The sequence below is a fragment of the Salvelinus alpinus genome, chromosome 12, assembly GCF_045679555.1.
Source record: "Salvelinus alpinus chromosome 12, SLU_Salpinus.1, whole genome shotgun sequence".
Taxonomy (NCBI): domain Eukaryota; kingdom Metazoa; phylum Chordata; class Actinopteri; order Salmoniformes; family Salmonidae; genus Salvelinus; species Salvelinus alpinus.
The window spans coordinates 61,002,707-61,022,859 of NC_092097.1; the positions used below are offsets into that span (position 1 = coordinate 61,002,707).

A 20,153-nucleotide genomic window follows, 5' to 3' on the forward strand; every position below is an offset into this window, starting at 1 on the left:
TCCTGCCCACCTTGGCCTCCCTCAACACCCCAACCTCCCGCCCTTATAGCCCCCTGATCGATCCACCAGGGCTGCTACCCCTTTGTCTCCTTGATTGATAGATGTATTAATTAATTAATTGATTACCTCCCGTCTGGTCTAGTAGTTCCCCCACATAAAGGCCCTCTGCTTTAAACTGTACAAAGTCAAACTGTATATATATATATATATAGAGAGAGAGAGAGCGAGAGGAAAGATGAATACAATTAGTCATTTCTACCATAGATTAAATACTATATCAGCAGTTATTGTTTTCTGTTCTTAATCAGTTGGATGATGGGAATATTGGTCATTGTATTATTATCATTAAAGTGGCCTAAACTAGGCTTTGTTTTAGTTTTTCTGATGGGTACCAAACCTTATTTTCTTTGGGCTCCAGGTTGTTTTTAGAGGAGTTGACTTCCTGTGTGGTTGGTTTACCATGTTGGGGTTGTTCACGTGCTATTACAAATATGGGTTTAATATTGAAGCCAAAAAATCATCAACGTGATTATTTGTTACATCCCTAATGGTCGAACCCTATCCCTGTATGTTGCCCTGGGCAAAGGTACTGCACTATATAGGAAATAGGGTGCTGTTTTGGGAACGTCCGGCCTTCATGAGAGACGAGGGGTTGTTAAAGTGCCTATTGAAACTAAACAGAAGCCAATTCTAAACAACTAAGTTATTGAAACCCATCTGGTGTGTGTAGGTAACTGGGTTTATACCGACATGTATCTCTGCTGAACTATTCCGTCTTTTATCTATGTATTGTAAAAAATAATAATAATAATAACTATGGACAAAATATTCATCATGTTTAAAACAACACTACAGAAGTTGTTATTTGGATGTGATACTAGATGAGTTTTGTTAACTTTGGAGATATGTTGACTCGGAACACAGTTTATTTGGCCTCTGGGTTTTAGCCACAACAAGACATTATGGGCACAAAACCAAACCCCTTCAGTTGATCACGTGTTAAAGGCTGTAGTGGACTGGACCAGTAGTCTGTTTGTCTCTAAACTCTAGCCTGCTAACTCTGGGTTCTTGGCCCATGTGCAGATGGTAACCTACCCAGGGCAAACTCCGAACCTTATACGGTATGACGTGATTAATCTGTTGTAAAAAAATAAATAAAAAAAGTTTAATATGGGCTATGATGGGACCAGAGTTTTTACATCGGGTCAAATGGGTTAAAAACAAAAAACCTCCTGGCCTTGGGTATATGAAAATATGTCAAACTGTAGCAACCTTGTAGTTGTTCGTAAGAATTATATTTTAAAGAAGAGGGGGGGGGGGTCCTACTGTATACACAGAGAAAGCAACATGATTGGACAATAAAACTCATAGGGCTGAGCTTGCTATAATGCAGGTTTGCATCGTGTGGTCTTTCCCTATGCAACTGTAGGCCTAATGAAAATGTACCTCAGTCTTGTCAGCTATTGTGGTTATTGATTCATTCCAGTCTAGGTAGCCTAGTCAGCCCGAGTTTGAATGTAAAACCAAATTTGATCCCATTCACATTTTCTCAGAAACAAAATGAGCTATAAATACAGGACGTTACTGCTTAATTTACCCTGGCCAGAGGGACTGGGCACGGTAGAGGCTAGACTGCAGCTGTCAGTAACCAACAGTTGATCAGACTGAGATCGCTGACATGTTTAGGTGTATAGGCTGCTACATTTGTGTCTGTCGAGAGTGATGTGTTGTCATGCTTGCTAAATAAATACTGGAGGAACGTGGAAAGCACACCTTGAGCTTTGTGCCTGGCCTGCACTTGCTGCCGTTTCCGTGAATCTGATTGGTCAAGACACGCAAAGAGCCTGCAGCAGCACTCCGATGTGAAGGACAGACATTTGTTTTGTGCAAGTTGACAAATCGGTCTAAAAAAATAACAGCACTTTGTGTATTTTATCAAACTAAATCCAAAGTGGTGTTAAGTGTTAAATGTAGTGCCTCATGTTTACCTATGTCTATGGTTCTAGTCCCAGACCCTGCCCATGTCTATGGTTCTAGTCCCAGACCCTGCCCATGTGTCTATGGTTCTAGTCCCAGACCCTGCCCATGTGTCTATGGTTCTAGTCCCAGACCCTGCCCGTGTCTGGTTCTAGTCCCATCCCTGCCCATGTCTATGGTTCTAGTCCCAGACCCTGCCCATGTCTGGTTCTAGTCCCATCCCTGCCCATGTCTATGGTTCTAGTCCCAGACCCTGCCCATGTCTGGTTCTAGTCCCATCCCTGCCCATGTCTATGGTTCTAGTCCCAGACCCTGCCCATGTCTGGTTCTAGTCCCATCCCTGCCCATGTCTATGGTTCTAGTCCCAGACCCTGCCCATGTCTGGTTCTAGTCCCATCCCTGCCCATGTCTATGGTTCTAGTCCCAGACCCTGCCCATGTCTATGGTTCTAGTCCCAGACCCTGCCCATGTGTCTATGGTTCTAGTCCCAGACCCTGCCCATGTGTCTATGGTTCTAGTCCCAGACCCTGCCCATGTCTATGGTTCTAGTCCCAGACCCTGCCCATGTCTATGGTTCTAGTCCCAGACCCTGCCCATGTCTATGGTTCTAGTCCCAGACCCTGCCCATGTCTATGGTTCTAGTCCCAGACCCTGCCCATGTGTCTATGGTTCTAGGCCCTCTGTACTTTATGGGTTCTAGTCCCCAGGCCCAAGCGCACAGTATGTTTTGGGTTCTAGTCCCCAGACTGTTCTCTGTACTTTATGGGTTCTAGTCCCATACCAGTATGTTAATGGTTGTATTCCCAGCCAGCCAGAAAGACCTCTGTACCACAGATCACTACTCCAAACTCACCTGAGGATGAATCTGCTGCCTTATCTGTCTGTGACATGGAGTTCCCCGTCGAATCTGGAGCAGAAAGCTATAAACATGTCAGACTGGTTGGTTTGGCATTATTTGTTATCCTACCACTAAGCACAGTGATGTTCACTACCAGTCCAGTGTGGTTTATAAAGAGGTTGAAAGGTCAGAGGTTAACCTGGGTGTTGTGTTTTGAGACTGGATCAATGTGAATCAGGGAGACGATCAACATGACGAAAGAAGGAAAGTTTAAGGGTTTACCGTTGTGTGTGTGTGTGATGTCTGGTTAAAACAGACATAATGCTGGCATCACCATTAAGCTCCCTGATTCAGTGTGGAACCAGGATCATACAGAGTTTACTGGCTTTGCAAAGCAGCTATTCATCCTATTTCACTGTGTCAGTAAATGTCATTTTCAACGCACCCTGATCTAAACCCTATCCTGTGACACCACCACCTAAGCACAGGACTGGGCTGTACAGGAGACACCAGGAAGGAGGAGGTGGAGGAATGATGAGGTTAAAATCAGGCCAGCCAGCCAGCCAGCGGGACACCTTGAACTACATCCATGTTATTCACACAATCACACAGTGACATCACTCAGTAACTGTGTGTTTACATCACAAGGCCTCGCATCGATCATCATCTGAAGGACACAACAACAATTCCCTTTTTCACGCTTTCCAAATGTGATGTTTATCGCTAGAATGTGTAAAAAAATAAGAAAGCCGTCTCAAGTCACCCCACAGTATGTGTTTTGGATATACAGTGAGCTCCAAAGTATTGGAACACTTTTTGTTGTTTGGTTCTGTACTCCAACACTTTCGATTTGAAATTATATGACTATGGGGTCGAAGTGCCGACTGTCAGCTTTAATTTGAGGGTATTTTCATCCATATCAGTTGAACCGTTTAGAAATTACAGCACTTTTTGTACATAATCCCCCCCATTTTAGGGGACCAAAAGTATTGGGAACATTTCACTGAGTATTAAAGTAGTCAACTTTAGTATTTGGTCTCATATTGATAGCAGATTCTGACTACATCAAGCTTGTGACTACACACACTCGTTGGCTGCATTTGCTGTTTGTTTTGGCTTGTGTTTCAGATGATTTTGTACACAATAGAAATGAATGATAAATAATGTATTGTGTCATTTTGGAGGTCACTTTTATTGTAAATAAGAATAGAATGTCTTTCTAAATACTAATACATTCATGTGGATGCTACCGTGTTTTAGGATCATTCTGATTTGAGTTTTGAATGAGAAATGTAGAGGCACAAATACACCCCCAAGCCATGCTAAACCTCTCAACAAACCGCAGATGCATCCAACAAGTGTGTAGCGTCACAATCTTGCTGTAGTCGTTGCCTGCTAGGAATAAGGGACCAAATACTACCTTCTGACTACTTTAATACACATATAAGAGATATTGTCCCAATACTTTTAGTCCCCCGTTTTAGGGGACCACGTCCAAAAAAGGGAAGTAATTTCTGTTCACCTGAATTAAATGAAAATACCCTCAAATTAAAGCCGACAGCTGACAGTCTGCACTTTGACCTCAGTCGTTGTTTCTTTTCAAGTCCAGAGTGCTGGAGTTCGAGCCAAAACAACAAATGTGTGACTGTCCCAATGCTTTTTTTTGATTTGTTCACTGTGTGTGTGTTTGTGTAAATATACATTCTTCGACACAAAATAAAAGTTGATACTCAAGTGATATTGGTCACATCATCCAACCTGCCGCTTGAGCTGATATTCTAATAGGATGGGTGGGTGAGTCTGTGTGGGCCTATCAATAATACACTTAACCTCAGCCCATCCCAAATGGCACCCTATTCCCTATATAGTGCACTACTTTAGACCAGGACCCTATTCCCTATATAGTGCACTACTTTAGACCAGGGCCCTATTCCCTATATAGTGCACTACTTTAGACCAGGGCCCTATTCCCTATATAGTGCACTACTTTAGACCAGGGCCCTATTCCCTATATAGTGCACTACTTTAGACCAGGACCCTATTCCCTATATAGTGCACTACTTTAGACCAGGGCCCTATTCCCTATATAGTGCACTACTTTAGACCAGGGCCCTATTCCCTATATAGTGCACTACTTTAGACCAGGACCCTATTCCCTATATAGTGCACTACTTTAGACCAGGGCCCTATTCCCTATATAGGGCACTACTTTAGACCAGAGCCCTATTCCCTATGTAGTGCACTACTACAGACCAGGGCCCTATTCCCTATATAGTGCACTACTTTAGACCAGGGCCCTATTCCCTATATAGTGTACTACTATAGACCAGGACCCTATTCCCTATATAGTGCACTACTTTAGACCAGGGCCCTATTCCCTATATAGTGCACTACTTTAGACCAGGGCCCTATTCCCTATATAGTGCACTACTTTAGACCAGGGCCCTATTCCCTATATAGTGCACTACTTTAGACCAGGGCCCTATTCCCTATATAGTGCACTACTTTAGACCAGGACCCTATTCCCTATATAGTGCACTACTTTAGACCAGGGCCCTATTCCCTATATAGTGCACTACTTTAGACCAGGGCCCTATTCCCTATATAGTGCACTACTTTAGACCAGGACCCTATTCCCTATATAGTGCACTACTTTAGACCAGGGCCCTATTCCCTATATAGTGCACTACTTTAGACCAGAGCCCTATTCCCTATATAGTGCACTACTTTAGACCAGGGCCCTATTCCCTATATAGTGTACTACTTTAGACCAGGGCCCTATTCCCTATATAGTGTACTACTATAGACCAGGACCCTATTCCCTATATAGTGCACTACTTTAGACCAGGGCCCTATTCCCTATATAGTGCACTACTGTTAGTGCACTATATAGGGATGTGGGAGCCTTTTGCGATGCACCCCCCCTCCCCCCCGGGTCTTCACGTTTCAGTTCAACGTGCCACCATTCATTATTTAAATGAGGGTTTCAATCACTTTCACTTTAATCAGTTATTGTTGGCTTTTTTTGTTTTGGATTTATTTCAGTCGTAACTTTGGCTAAAATCAATTGGTACATAAAAAAAAAATGATTCACCCCCCCCACATTTACGGTATCGGTATTTTTCTAAGCGTAATAAAAAAAACTTTGCGTTTTATTTTTTTTCTGTCACATAAGTAACATCTAGTGTTCATATATTTAGATGTTTCATGATCAAACTGATTAAAGTCTCAGAATGCATGTGTTTTTAATCAGCATAATTCACGTACTTCCTGAACAACAAGGAATCCAGTCATTTTGGTCATCTGAAAATAATTCGCATCAAATAATTTTATCACCAGTTTTATTAGACTACTTAAAGAGTTACTGAAGAGTACAGACTGAGTATAGTTTGGTAAAGTACTGTAGTTTATACAACCAACACAGGGAATGTCAGAATATCTATACAATTGATCGGTGTTTCTTACTGAATCATATCATACTGAATTATTTGTATAATTTATTCAAACATTTTGTTATTAAAAGAAAATAGTTTGTCATATTTAATATTCCAACGGGTTTTGATTTCCTCCTGAAAAAGAACGATTAAAGAATCAGTCGTGATACCAAGCCAGTGGCACACACCGTGTTCTCAACATGGTTCTATTTGAATATTATTATTTTTTGTTTAACAACCTCTACAGGATCGGTGTCCCCCCCCCCCGCGGGACGGTTGCGCTAACGTGCGCTAATGCGATTAGCATGAGGTTTGTAAGTAACAAGAACATTTCCCAGGACAGTAAGTTTGATCCCTTGCTGTCTCTGGCTCCACACCCACACAGCTATCTAGATGTGTGAAGGTTTGGGTATTTTCTGTAGGGAAGCTAATGATCCATCATGTATGACATTCAGATGATGAAGGGAAAAAAAATAGAAAGCACTTGTTTTTTGTTTGTATTTCTTTTACCAGATCTAATGTCTTATATTCACCTACATTAATTTCACATTTCCACAAACTTCAAAGTGTTTCCTTTCAAATGGTATCAAGAATATGCACATCCTTGCTTCAGGTCCTGAGCTACAGGCAGTTAGATTTTTTTTTTAAAGGGTCCGATCCTAAAGATGTTCAAATTCTATTTTGTAAAGAAATTGAAAGTTATACTAGAGTTTACAGACTACATGTAAGTATTTGCAATAGCGTGATGTGCATGAGTTTAATAAAACAACTTTACTTTCCTGCATGTCTGTCATTGTGACTCTGTAGTCATATGTTATTGTCTTAGGTTACACTTTATTTTAAAGTTCTTATTTTTATGCGCACCACTTAGGGTTAGTTAGGTCAGTGTTAAATAGCGCTCATTTTAGATTAGGAACTGCAAAAATACTTTAATGAAAAAATACTTTAATGAAGAGTAAATGGTTTATAAATGTGGGAGTTATGATTTAATAAATGGTTTATTACCGACCGTTAAAATATAGTGTTACCTAATCTGTCATTTTTACAGCATGAATCCAGCTCGTTGCTGCCTAGTGATCCATCCAGGTCTATAACGTGGCTTGTTGCTGACTGGTGATCCATCCAGCTTTATAACGTGGCTTGTTGCTGCCTAGTGATCCATCCAGGTCTATAACGTGGCTTGTTGCTGCCTGGTGATCCATCCAGCTTTATAACGTGGCTCGTTGCTGCCTAGTGATCCATCCAGCTTTATAACGTGGCTCGTTGCTGACTAGTGATCCATCCAGCTCTATAACGTGGCTCGTTGCTGACTGGTGATCCATCCAGCTCTATAACGTGGCTCGTTGCTGACTAGTGATCCATCCAGCTCTATAACGTGGCTCGTTGCTGCCTAGTGATCCATCCAGCTCTATAACGTGGCTCGTTGCTGCCTGGTGATCCATCCAGCTTTATAACGTGGCTCGTTGCTGCCTAGTGATCCATCCAGCTTTATAACGTGGCTCGTTGCTGACTAGTGATCCATCCAGCTCTATAACGTGGCTCGTTGCTGACTGGTGATCCATCCAGCTCTATAACGTGGCTCGTTGCTGACTAGTGATCCATCCAGCTCTATAACGTGGCTCGTTGCTGCCTAGTGATCCATCCAGCTCTATAACGTGGCTCGTTGCTGCCTAGTGATCCATCCAGCTCTATAACGTGGCTCGTTGCTGACTAGTGATCCATCCAGCTCTATAACGTGGCTCGTTGCTGCCTAGTGATCCATCCAGCTTTATAACGTGGCTCGTTGCTGACTAGTGATCCATCCAGCTTTATAACGTGGCTCGTTGCTGACTAGTGATCCATCCAGCTTTATAACGTGGCTCGTTGCTGACTAGTGATCCATCCAGCTTTATAACGTGGCTCGTTGCTGCCTAGTGATCCATCCAGCTTTATAACGTGGCTTTTTAACTGCCCTCTGACTAAAGGTACGTGTGAGTAACAACGAACAGACATGAAAGATGAACACACATGGATCAGGTCTGCCAACAATAGCAGCCTTCTGGGGGTTTTTGGGGCTATGAACACAAGATGACCCCTGACCCCTAATGTCCACTTAGTCACTAAATCCAGCACTCAAAATACCGGTATTGTTCTGGATGAATGCTTTTCTTAGACAGTAGGCTACAGTTAGAATCATTCCCTGTAATCTCTATAGAACCAAAGGGGTCTGTCTGTAGTGTTGTCTAGAGGGGTCTGTCTGTCTGTAGTGTTTTCTAGAAGGGTCTGTAGTGTTGTCTAGAGGGGTCTGTAGTGTTGTCTAGAGGGGTCTGTAGTGTTGTCTAGAAGGGTCTGTAGTGTTGTCTAGAGGGGTCTGTAGTGCTGTCTAGAGGGGTCTGTAGTGTTGTCTAGAGGGGTCTGTAGTGTTGTCTAGAGGGGTCTGTAGTGTTGTCTAGAGGGGTCTGTCTGTAGTGTTGTCTAGAGGGGTCTGTAGTGTTGTCGATAAGGGTCTGTAGTGTTGTCTAGAAGGGTCTGTAGTGTTGTCTAGAGGGGTCTGTAGTGTTGTCTAGAGGGGTCTGTAGTGTTGTCTAGAGGGGTCTGTAGTGTTGTCTAGAGGGGTCTGTAGTGTTGTCTAGAGGGGTCTGTAGTGTTGTCTAGAGGGGTCTGTAGTGTTGTCTAGAGGGGTCTGTAGTGTTGTCTAGAGGGGTCTGTAGTGTTGTCTAGAGGGGTCTGTCTGTAGCGTTGTCTAGAGGGGTCTGTAGTGTTGTCTAGAAGGGTCTGTAGTGTTGTCTAGAGGGGTCTGTAGTGTTGTCTAGAGGGGTCTGTAGTGTTGTCTAGAGGGGTCTGTAGTGTTGTCTAGAAGGGTCTGTAGTGTTGTCTAGAAGGGTCTGTAGTGTTGTCTAGAGGGGTCTGTAGTGTTGTCTAGAGGGGTCTGTAGTGTTGTCTAGAGGGGTCTGTAGTGTTGTCTAGAGGGGTCTGTAGTGTTGTCTAGAGGGGTCTGTAGTGTTGTCTAGAGGGGTCTGTAGTGTTGTCTAGAAGGGTCTGTAGTGTTGTCTAGAAGGGTCTGTAGTGTTGTCTAGAGGGGTCTGTAGTGTTGTCTAGAGGGGTCTGTAGTGTTGTCTAGAAGGGTCTGTAGTGTTGTCTAGAGGGGTCTGTAGTGTTGTCTAGAAGGGTCTGTAGTGTTGTCTAGAGGGGTCTGTCTGTAGTGTTGTCTAGAGGGGTCTGTAGTGTTGTCTAGAAGGGTCTGTAGTGTTGTCTAGAGGGGTCTGTAGTGTTGTCTAGAGGGGTCTGTCTGTAGTGTTGTCTAGAGGGGTCTGTAGTGTTGTCTAGAGGGGTCTGTCTGTAGTGTTGTCTAGAGGGGTCTGTCTGTAGTGTTGTCTAGAGGGGTCTGTAGTGTTGTCTAGAGGGGTCTGTAGTGTTGTCTAGAGGGGTCTGTAGTGTTGTCTAGAGGGGTCTGTAGTGTTGTCTAGAGGGGTCTGTAGTGTTGTCTAGAAGGGTCTGTAGTGTTGTCTAGAGGGGTCTGTAGCGTTGTCTAGAGGGGTCTGTCTGTAGTGTTGTCTAGAGGGGTCTGTAGTGTTGTCTAGAGGGGTCTGTAGTGTTGTCTAGAGGGGTCTGTCTGTAGTGTTGTCTAGAGGGGTCTGTAGTGTTGTCTAGAGGGGTCTGTCTGTAGTGTTGTCTAGAGGGGTCTGTAGTGTTGTCTAGAGGGGTCTGTAGTGTTGTCTAGAGGGGTCTGTCTGTAGTGTTGTCTAGAGGGGTCTGTCTGTAGTGTTGTCTAGAGGGGTCTGTAGTGTTGTCTAGAAGGGTCTGTAGTGTTGTCTAGAGGGGTCTGTCTGTAGTGTTGTCTAGAGGGGTCTGTAGTGTTGTCTAGAGGGGTCTGTCTGTAGTGTTGTCTAGAGGGGTCTGTAGTGTTGTCTAGAGGGGTCTGTAGTGTTGTCTAGAGGGGTCTGTCTGTAGTGTTGTCTAGAGGGGTCTGTCTGTAGTGTTGTCTAGAGGGGTCTGTCTGTAGTGTTGTCTAGAGGGGTCTGTAGTGTTGTCTAGAGGGGTCTGTCTGTAGTGTTGTCTAGAAGGGTCTGTAGTGTTGTCTAGAGGGGTCTGTAGTGTTGTCTAGAAGGGTCTGTCTGTAGTGTTGTCTAGAGGGGTCTGTAGTGTTGTCTAGAGGGGTCTGTAGTGTTGTCTAGAAGGGTCTGTAGTGTTGTCTAGAGGGGTCTGTCTGTAGCGTTGTCTAGAGGGGTCTGTAGTGTTGTCTAGAGGGGTATGTAGTGTTGTCTAGAGGGGTCTGTAGTGTTGTCTAGAGGGGTCTGTCTGTAGCGTTGTCTAGAGGGGTCTGTAGTGTTGTCTAGAGGGGTATGTAGTGTTGTCTAGAGGGGTCTGTAGTGTTGTCTAGAGGGGTCTGTCTGTAGCGTTGTCTAGAGGGGTCTGTAGTGTTGTCTAGAGGGGTATGTAGTGTTGTCTAGAGGGGTCTGTAGTGTTGTCTAGAGGGGTCTGTCTGTAGTGTTGTCTAGAGGGGTCTGTAGTGTTGTCTAGAGGGGTCTGTAGTGTTGTCTAGAGGGGTCTGTAGTGTTGTCTAGAGGGGTCTGTAGTGTTGTCTAGAGGGGTCTGTCTGTAGCGTTGTCTAGAGGGGTCTGTAGTGTTGTCTAGAAGGGTCTGTAGTGTTGTCTAGAGGGGTCTGTAGTGTTGTCTAGAGGGGTCTGTAGTGTTGTCTAGAGGGGTCTGTAGTGTTGTCTAGAAGGGTCTGTAGTGTTGTCTAGAAGGGTCTGTAGTGTTGTCTAGAGGGGTCTGTAGTGTTGTCTAGAGGGGTCTGTAGTGTTGTCTAGAAGGGTCTGTAGTGTTGTCTAGAGGGGTCTGTAGTGTTGTCTAGAGGGGTCTGTAGTGTTGTCTAGAGGGGTCTGTAGTGTTGTCTAGAAGGGTCTGTAGTGTTGTCTAGAAGGGTCTGTAGTGTTGTCTAGAGGGGTCTGTAGTGTTGTCTAGAGGGGTCTGTAGTGTTGTCTAGAAGGGTCTGTAGTGTTGTCTAGAGGGGTCTGTAGTGTTGTCTAGAAGGGTCTGTAGTGTTGTCTAGAGGGGTCTGTCTGTAGTGTTGTCTAGAGGGGTCTGTAGTGTTGTCTAGAAGGGTCTGTAGTGTTGTCTAGAGGGGTCTGTAGTGTTGTCTAGAGGGGTCTGTCTGTAGTGTTGTCTAGAGGGGTCTGTAGTGTTGTCTAGAGGGGTCTGTCTGTAGTGTTGTCTAGAGGGGTCTGTCTGTAGTGTTGTCTAGAGGGGTCTGTAGTGTTGTCTAGAGGGGTCTGTAGTGTTGTCTAGAGGGGTCTGTAGTGTTGTCTAGAGGGGTCTGTAGTGTTGTCTAGAGGGGTCTGTAGTGTTGTCTAGAAGGGTCTGTAGTGTTGTCTAGAGGGGTCTGTAGCGTTGTCTAGAGGGGTCTGTCTGTAGTGTTGTCTAGAGGGGTCTGTAGTGTTGTCTAGAGGGGTCTGTAGTGTTGTCTAGAGGGGTCTGTCTGTAGTGTTGTCTAGAGGGGTCTGTAGTGTTGTCTAGAGGGGTCTGTCTGTAGTGTTGTCTAGAGGGGTCTGTAGTGTTGTCTAGAGGGGTCTGTAGTGTTGTCTAGAGGGGTCTGTCTGTAGTGTTGTCTAGAGGGGTCTGTCTGTAGTGTTGTCTAGAGGGGTCTGTAGTGTTGTCTAGAAGGGTCTGTAGTGTTGTCTAGAGGGGTCTGTCTGTAGTGTTGTCTAGAGGGGTCTGTAGTGTTGTCTAGAGGGGTCTGTCTGTAGTGTTGTCTAGAGGGGTCTGTAGTGTTGTCTAGAGGGGTCTGTAGTGTTGTCTAGAGGGGTCTGTCTGTAGTGTTGTCTAGAGGGGTCTGTCTGTAGTGTTGTCTAGAGGGGTCTGTCTGTAGTGTTGTCTAGAGGGGTCTGTAGTGTTGTCTAGAGGGGTCTGTCTGTAGTGTTGTCTAGAAGGGTCTGTAGTGTTGTCTAGAGGGGTCTGTAGTGTTGTCTAGAAGGGTCTGTCTGTAGTGTTGTCTAGAGGGGTCTGTAGTGTTGTCTAGAGGGGTCTGTAGTGTTGTCTAGAAGGGTCTGTAGTGTTGTCTAGAGGGGTCTGTCTGTAGCGTTGTCTAGAGGGGTCTGTAGTGTTGTCTAGAGGGGTAGTGTTGTAGGGGTGTTGTCTAGAGGGGTCTGTAGTGTTGTCTGCCCCAGGACCGTGATCCCAGGCCTGTCCGGCTTCCCTCTGAGGAAACACTGCTGCTTGTTGATAGTGTGACTCATTACAGAAGTAGTCTTTGAGGACAGTCATGTCTTGTATTCAAAATGAGGATCACAAAAGCAGGATAAAAGCGGTTTCCCACAAACATGTTGGAATTCAACTGATATGACACACACAGAGCCATGTAAGAATCAAATGTGGCTCCCTTTAATGAACAACATGAGAGAGGCTGATTGCTAGGTTTAGTAACGAGAGGTGTGGTGATGTTAAGATGAGCTGTCTGAGCTGACCCTGGACCCACTGGATCCTGGCCAGCAAGGGAGAAGACAGGAAGTACACCGTCACCGCCCTCCGAGTCCGCCCTGTAGCGATATCAACGCCCTTAGCCATACAGACACACATTTAAAATGATGCTATAGCTAACATCTCCATGAGCTCAATCACCCTCGTTCCCTTCAGACAGACCTCGGAGCTCAATCCCCCTCGTTCCCTTCAGGCAGACCTCGGAGCTCAATCCCCCTCGTTCCCTTCAGACAGACCTCGGAGCTCAATCCCCCTCGTTCCCTTCAGACAGACCTCGGAGCTCAATCCCCCTCGTTCCCTTCAGGCAGACCTCGGAGCTCAATCACCCTCGTTCCCTTCAGACAGACCTCGGAGCTCAATCCCCCTCGTTCCCTTCAGGCAGACCTCGGAGCTCAATCACCCTCGTTCCCTTCAGATAGACCTCGGAGCTCAATCCCCCTCGTTCCCTTCAGGCAGACCTCGGAGCTCAATCCCCCTCGTTCCCTTCAGGCAGACCTCGGAGCTCAATCACCCTCGTTCCCTTCAGGCAGACCTCGGAGCTCAATCCCCCTCGTTCCCTTCAGGCAGACCTCGGAGCTCAATCCCCCTCGTTCCCTTCAGGCAGACCTCGGAGCTCAATCACCCTCGTTCCCTTCAGACAGACCTCGGAGCTCAATCCCCCTCGTTCCCTTCAGACAGACCTCGGAGCTCAATCCCCCTCGTTCCCTTCAGACAGACCTCGGAGCTCAATCACCCTCGTTCCCTTCAGACAGACCTCGGAGCTCAATCCCCCTCGTTCCCTTCAGACAGACCTCGGAGCTCAATCCCCCTCGTTCCCTTCAGACAGACCTCGGAGCTCAATCCCCCTCGTTCCCTTCAGACAGACCTCGGAGCTCAATCACCCTCGTTCCCTTCAGACAGACCTCGGAGCTCAATCACCCTCGTTCCCTTCAGACAGACCTCGGAGCTCAATCACCCTCGTTCCCTTCAGGCAGACCTCGGAGCTCAATCCCCCTCGTTCCCTTCAGACAGACCTCGGAGCTCAATCCCCCTCGTTCCCTTCAGACAGACCTCGGAGCTCAATCACCCTCGTTCCCTTCAGATAGACCTCGGAGCTCAATCACCCTCGTTCCCTTCAGGCAGACCTCGGAGCTCAATCCCCCTCGTTCCCTTCAGACAGACCTCGGAGCTCAATCCCCCTCGTTCCCTTCAGACAGACCTCGGAGCTCAATCCCCCTCGTTCCCTTCAGGCAGACCTCGGAGCTCAATCCCCCTCGTTCCCTTCAGACAGACCTCGGAGCTCAATCCCCCTCGTTCCCTTCAGACAGACCTCGGAGCTCAATCCCCCTCGTTCCCTTCAGACAGACCTCGGAGCTCAATCCCCCTCGTTCCCTTCAGACAGACCTCGGAGCTCAATCACCCTCGTTCCCTTCAGACAGACCTCGGAGCTCAATCCCCCTCGTTCCCTTCAGACAGACCTCGGAGCTCAATCCCCCTCGTTCCCTTCAGGCAGACCTCGGAGCTCAATCCCCCTCGTTCCCTTCAGACAGACCTCGGAGCTCAATCACCCTCGTTCCCTTCAGACAGACCTCGGAGCTCAATCACCCTCGTTCCCTTCAGGCAGACCTCGGAGCTCAATCCCCCTCGTTCCCTTCAGACAGACCTCGGAGCTCAATCCCCCTCGTTCCCTTCAGACAGACCTCGGAGCTCAATCCCCCTCGTTCCCTTCAGGCAGACCTCGGAGCTCAATCACCCTCGTTCTCTTCAGACAGACCTCGGAGCTCAATCCCCCTCGTTCCCTTCAGACAGACCTCGGAGCTCAATCCCCCTCGTTCCCTTCAGACAGACCTCGGAGCTCAATCCCCCTCGTTCCCTTCAGACAGACCTCGGAGCTCAATCACCCTCGTTCCCTTCAGACAGACCTCGGAGCTCAATCCCCCTCGTTCCCTTCAGACAGACCTCGGAGCTCAATCCCCCTCGTTCCCTTCAGGCAGACCTCGGAGCTCAATCCCCCTCGTTCCCTTCAGACAGACCTCGGAGCTCAATCACCCTCGTTCCCTTCAGACAGACCTCGGAGCTCAATCACCCTCGTTCCCTTCAGGCAGACCTCGGAGCTCAATCCCCCTCGTTCCCTTCAGACAGACCTCGGAGCTCAATCCCCCTCGTTCCCTTCAGACAGACCTCGGAGCTCAATCCCCCTCGTTCCCTTCAGGCAGACCTCGGAGCTCAATCACCCTCGTTCTCTTCAGACAGACCTCGGAGCTCAATCCCCCTCGTTCCCTTCAGACAGACCTCGGAGCTCAATCCCCCTCGTTCCCTTCAGACAGACCTCGGAGCTCAATCCCCCTCGTTCCCTTCAGACAGACCTCGGAGCTCAATCACCCTCGTTCCCTTCAGACAGACCTCGGAGCTCAATCCCCCTCGTTCCCTTCAGACAGACCTCGGAGCTCAATCACCCTCGTTCCCTTCAGGCAGACCTCGGTTCAAATAGTATCTGAAACAATGCTTGATTGAGCTGAAGTAATTATTGATGGAGCTTGCCTGGCACAATAGAATCGATAGAAGAAAAAAACAAAGTGCAAACTCTGCTCTGTCACTTTACTGCTTTCTGTTCCTGACCACTGAGTGGATCCAACAGGAAGTACACCGTCACCGCCCTCAGAGTCCGCCCTGTAGCGATATCAATGCCCTGCGGCCTACAGAATTCCAGACGCACCTCCCTTAAAGCTACAGTCTGGGGGTTCGAAAAACAACAACGCGACTGCCCCGGGTTATGTCAGTAGTCTAGTGTGAGGGGTTATAACAGTAGTCTAGTGTGAGGGGTTATGACAGTAGTCTAGTGAGGGGTTATGTCAGTAGTCTAGTGTGAGGGGTTATGACAGTAGTCTAGTGAGGGGTTATGTCAGTAGTCTAGTGTGAGGGGTTATGTCAGTAGTCTAGTGTGAGGGGTTATGACAGTAGTCTAGTGTGAGGGGTTATAACAGTAGTCTAGTGTGAGGGGTTATATCAGTAGTCTAGTGCGAGGGGTTATAACAGTAGTCTAGTGTAAGGGGTTATGACAGTAGTCTAGTGTGAGGGGTTATGTCAGTAGTCTAGTGTGAGGGGTTATAACAGTAGTCTAGTGTGAGGGGTTATGACAGTAGTCTAGTGAGGGGTTATGTCAGTAGTCTAGTGTGAGGGGTTATGTCAGTAGTCTAGTGTGAGGGGTTATGACAGTAGTCTAGTGAGGGGTTATGTCAGTAGTCTAGTGAGGGGTTATGTCAGTAGTCTAGTGTGAGGGGTTATAACAGTAGTCTAGTGTGAGGGGTTATGACAGTAGTCTAGTGAGGGGTTATGTCAGTAGTCTAGTGTGAGGGGTTATGTCAGTAGTCTAGTGTGAGGGGTTATGTCAGTAGTCTAGTGTGAGGGGTTATAACAGTAGTCTAGTGTGAGGGGTTATGACAGTAGTCTAGTGAGGGGTTATGTCAGTAGTCTAGTGTGAGGGGTTATGACAGTAGTCTAGTGTGAGGGGTTATAACAGTAGTCTAGTGTGAGGGGTTATATCAGTAGTCTAGTGCGAGGGGTTATAACAGTAGTCTAGTGTGAGGGGTTATGACAGTAGTCTAGTGTGAGGGGTTATGTCAGTAGTCTAGTGAGGGGTTATGTCAGTAGTCTAGTGTGAGGGGTTATAACAGTAGTCTAGTGTGAGGGGTTATGACAGTAGTCTAGTGTGAGGGGTTATGACAGTAGTCTAGTGTGAGGGGTTATAACAGTAGTCTAGTGCGAGGGGTTATATCAGTAGTCTAGTGCGAGGGGTTATGACAGTAGTCTGGTGTGAGGGGTTATAGCAGTAGTCTAGTGTGAGGGGTTATATCAGTAGTCTAGTGCGAGGGGTTATGTCAGTAGTCTAGTGTGAGGGGTTATAGCAGTAGTCTAGTGTGAGGGGTTATGTCAGTAGTCTAGTGTGAGGGGTTATGTCAGTAGTCTAGTGTGAGGGGTTATGTCAGTAGTCTAGCGTGAGGGGTTATGACAGTAGTCTAGTGAGGGGTTATGTCAGTAGTCTAGTGTGAGGGGTTATGTCAGTAGTCTAGTGTGAGGGGTTATGTCAGTAGTCTAGTGTGAGGGGTTATGACAGTAGTCTAGTGTGAGGGGTTATGTCAGTAGTCTAGTGTGAGGGGTTATGACAGTAGTCTAGTGTGAGGGGTTATAACAGTAGTCTAGTGTGAGGGGTTATAACAGTAGTCTAGTGTGAGGGGTTATAACAGTAGTCTAGTGTGAGGGGTTATATCAGTAGTCTAGTGTGGGGTTATGTCAGTAGTCTAGTGTGAGGGGTTATGTCAGTAGTCTAGTGTGAGGGGTTATGACAGTAGTCTAGTGTGAGGGGTTATGACAGTAGTCTAGTGTGAGGGGTTATAACAGTAGTCTAGTGTGAGGGGTTATAACAGTAGTCTAGTGTGGGGTTATGTCAGTAGTCTAGTGTGAGGGGTTATGACAGTAGTCTAGTGTGAGGGGTTATGACAGTAGTCTAGTGTGAGGGGTTATAACAGTAGTCTAGTGTGAGGGGTTATGACAGTAGTCTGGTGTGAGGGGTTATATCAGTAGTCTAGTGTGAGGGGTTATATCAGTAGTCTAGTGTGAGGGGTTATATCAGTCGTCTAGTGTGAGGGGTTATGACAGTAGTCTAGTGTGAGGGGTTATAACAGTAGTCTAGTGTGAGGGGTTATATCAGTAGTCTAGTGTGAGGGGTTATAACAGTAGTCTAGTGTGAGGGGTTATGACAGTAGTCTAGTGAGGGGTTATGTCAGTAGTCTAGTGTGAGGGGTTATAACAGTAGTCTAGTGTGAGGGGTTATGACAGTAGTCTAGTGTGAGGGGTTATGACAGTAGTCTAGTGTGAGGGGTTATAACAGTAGTCTAGTGTGAGGGGTTATATCAGTAGTCTAGTGCGAGGGGTTATGACAGTAGTCTGGTGTGAGGGGTTATAGCAGTAGTCTAGTGTGAGGGGTTATATCAGTAGTCTAGTGCGAGGGGTTATGTCAGTAGTCTAGTGTGAGGGGTTATAGCAGTAGTCTAGTGTGAGGGGTTATGTCAGTAGTCTAGTGTGAGGGGTTATGTCAGTAGTCTAGTGTGAGGGGTTATGTCAGTAGTCTAGCGTGAGGGGTTATGACAGTAGTCTAGTGAGGGGTTATGTCAGTAGTCTAGTGTGAGGGGTTATGTCAGTAGTCTAGTGTGAGGGGTTATGTCAGTAGTCTAGTGTGAGGGGTTATGACAGTAGTCTAGTGTGAGGGGTTATGTCAGTAGTCTAGTGTGAGGGGTTATGACAGTAGTCTAGTGTGAGGGGTTATAACAGTAGTCTAGTGTGAGGGGTTATAACAGTAGTCTAGTGTGAGGGGTTATAACAGTAGTCTAGTGTGAGGGGTTATATCAGTAGTCTAGTGTGGGGTTATGTCAGTAGTCTAGTGTGAGGGGTTATGACAGTAGTCTAGTGTGAGGGGTTATGACAGTAGTCTAGTGTGAGGGGTTATAACAGTAGTCTAGTGTGAGGGGTTATAACAGTAGTCTAGTGTGGGGTTATGTCAGTAGTCTAGTGTGAGGGGTTATGACAGTAGTCTAGTGTGAGGGGTTATGACAGTAGTCTAGTGTGAGGGGTTATAACAGTAGTCTAGTGTGAGGGGTTATGACAGTAGTCTGGTGTGAGGGGTTATATCAGTAGTCTAGTGTGAGGGGTTATATCAGTAGTCTAGTGTGAGGGGTTATATCAGTAGTCTAGTGTGAGGGGTTATGTCAGTAGTCTAGTGTGAGGGGTTATGACAGTAGTCTAGTGTGAGGGGTTATGACAGTAGTCTAGTGAGGGGTTATGACAGTAGTCTAGTGTGAGGGGTTATAACAGTAGTCTAGTGTGAGGGGTTATATCAGTAGTCTAGTGAGGGGTTATATCAGTAGTCTAGTGAGGGGTTATGTCAGTAGTCTAGTGTGAGGGGTTATGTCAGTAGTCTAGTGTGAGGGGTTATGTCAGTAGTCTAGTGTGAGGTGCAGGAATAATGACAAGTGAACCTGTGGAGCTTTGTGTTCACATTGACTTAAAAAAGGGAACCGGACGACAAAATTCAAGCGAACCGAACTCGTAATGCCTCAGTTCAGTTCACTTCTGGGGCTCTTTTCAGGGGTCTGAGTTCATGTGGAATGTACATTGCACAAAAAATTAAGGGAACCCACACTGAGTTCACAAGAATTGTCTGAAAGGGACCAAGTGGTGAAAACACCTAGCTGCTGCTCTATGTACAGGGCACTTAAATGTTTACATACTGTTTTACCCTCTTCATATGTATATAATGTAATCTAGTCCTGGCTCATCCTTTATAACTACTGCCGTCCACTTCATATGTATATAATGTATTCTAGTACTGGCTCATCCTTTATAACTACTGCCGTCCACACCTTTTCTATTCATATACTGTCTAGACTGTATATACACACCATCCTATATAACTACTGTCTATAGACATGCTAACTTCTCACCATTACAATAACAGGGGAGGTTAGCATTTTTGGTAGGGTATGATATTTGTGTGTCTAACTTTCTCACTCTTTCTCACTAAAGTACAGAACCAAAACATCAACATTTTCACTGTCCCAGTACAGCAGTACAGGCCTGGCAGAGCATCACCAGGGAAGATACCCAGCGTCTGGTGATGTTACAGGCCTGGCAGAGCATCACCAGGGAAGATACCCAGCGTCTGGTGATGTTACAGGCCTGGCAGAGCATCACCAGGGAAGATACCCAGCGTCTGGTGATGTTACAGGCCTGGCAGAGCATCACCAGGGAAGATACCCAGCGTCTGGTGATGTTACAGGCCTGGCAGAGCATCACCAGGGAAGATACCCAGCGTCTGGTGATGTTACAGGCCTGGCAGAGCATCACCAGGGAAGATACCCAGCGTCTGGTGATGTTACAGGCCTGGCAGAGCATCACCACGGAAGATACCCAGCGTCTGGTGATGTTACAGGCCTGGCAGAGCATCACCAGGGAACATACCCAGCGTCTGGTGATGTTACAGGCCTGGCAGAGCATCACCAGGGAAGATACCCAGCGTCTGGTGATGTTACAGGCCTGGCAGAGCATCACCAGGGAAGATACCCAGCGTCTGGTGATGTTACAGGCCTGGCAGAGCATCACCAGGGAAGATACCCAGCGTCTGGTGATGTTACAGGCCTGGCAGAGCATCACCAGGGAAGATACCCAGCGTCTGGTGATGTTACAGGCCTGGCAGAGCATCACCAGGGAACATACCCAGCGTCTGGTGATGTTACAGGCCTGGCAGAGCATCACCAGGGAAGATACCCAGCGTCTGGTGATGTTACAGGCCTGGCAGAGCATCACCAGGGAAGATACCCAGCGTCTGGTGATGTTACAGGCCTGGCAGAGCATCACCAGGGAAGATACCCAGCGTCTGGTGATGTTACAGGCCTGGCAGAGCATCACCAGGGAAG

The 20,153-nt window shown here is 46.8% G+C and overlaps 1 protein-coding gene across 1 annotated transcript in view; it reads left to right on the forward strand.

Moving 5' to 3' along the window:
* LOC139535323 (sarcolemmal membrane-associated protein-like) overlaps positions 1-4,549 on the forward strand; it is a gene marked incomplete at its 5' end in the record, with an annotated part of 14,485 nt that extends 9,936 nt beyond the window's left edge. Inside the window, one exon of the mRNA XM_071334627.1 lies at positions 1-4,549. This exon is cut by the window's left edge and continues 170 nt beyond it.
* Positions 4,550-20,153: the final 15,604 nt, after the last annotated feature.